The following is a 1,535-nucleotide window of genomic DNA, read 5'->3' on the forward strand; positions in this document are numbered from 1 at the left end:
ACACACACACACACACACACACGTTAACCTATACAACCTCTAAAACACATACTACAGATGTTCCCAAACACGCGTACTTACTCTGTTATGTACTCGAGTGGTGTCCAGGAACTGACATCACCATCTGGCATGAACTTTCTATTCATGGGTGTATCTAAAGTCACTCTAAAAGTAGTAATTATTAGTTGTCATTTAAAACAAAAAGATTTGCATGAATGAAAATCAGCTATTATATTGTTATTCCTTACGGAAGTATTGCTACTGCAGCAGTTCCTGGAGGAAGACCACTATTTGGCCCACTCAGACTCTGACACAACTGATGTACCGCTGCCTTTGCCATACCATTAACCAATGCATCCTACAGTGACAATGACAGAGAACATATAGATTTATTTATATATACATATACAAATACATACTTATATATATATATATATATATATATATATTAGGGCTGTCAGTTGATTCAAATGTAAAATTTTTAATCTGATTATTTACATGATATGTCGATTAATTTAATCACAAATTAAATTTGGCTGTGAAATTACCCACAAAAGATCATTTAAAGCCATTATTGTGTTAAATGAGAAAGTATCAAGTAGACATTACAAAGAAATATTTTATTTGATTCAACATAAAATTGATCACACATAAACATTTAGGCTACAATGGCCTAACATAAACTATGGAACATAAAAGAAGATCATTTGAGTAAGATCTCAGTATTGTTTTGTTCATACAATGAAAGTCATTGGTAACCAAAACAGCTTAATTACCAACAGTCTTCAAAATACCTTATTTTATGTTGTGCAAAAGAAGAAAGTCATACAGTTTTGAAACGACATGAGGGTAATTGATGACAGAATTTAAATTTTTGGGTTAACTATATCTTGTTTAATCTAATGTTTTTTTTAAAGGGGTCATATGATGTTGCTAAAAAGAACATTAACACACACACACATAGTTTTGTATTAAAGATGCTGTAAATGTCAAGCAGTAAGTATAACCATACATACCTGCTGTTGGACCCAGTGCTGCTTTAGCCCCTGCCAGTGTGAGAAGCCCCCCCTCTCTGAGGTGTTTGGTTGCTAGGTGACTGCAAATCTTGGAGGTCCACACACTCTGCTTCCACATCAAATCAGCAATCTAATACAGAGAATAAATTTATACAAATTATAAACTAATATAATAACAATTGAAAATATTCACTTTAAGAACAGAATTAGACTTTAGAGTGCCCCCTTGTGAAAATACAGTAACAAACGGCTTACATTTCAGAACTCAAAATTACACTTGCATAGCTAGAATGTGAATGCATTTGCTTACAGTATAATTCATGCCTTTACATTGAAAATGTGACAAAGTCGAGATTTAGCATGTCATAGATCAGTGGTTCTCAACCAGAGGGCCTTACCAAACTTCCAAAGGACATGACTTAAAACTATTTAAATGTAAACATTATTATTATTAAAGGGGTCATATGGTGCAATTTCAATTTTTCCTTTCTCTTTGGAGTGTTACAAGCTCTTGGTGCA

The sequence above is a fragment of the Sinocyclocheilus anshuiensis genome, unplaced genomic scaffold (genome assembly GCF_001515605.1).
Source record: "Sinocyclocheilus anshuiensis isolate Anshui unplaced genomic scaffold, SAMN03320099.WGS_v1.1 scaffold128, whole genome shotgun sequence".
NCBI classification, from domain to species: Eukaryota; Metazoa; Chordata; class Actinopteri; order Cypriniformes; family Cyprinidae; genus Sinocyclocheilus; species Sinocyclocheilus anshuiensis.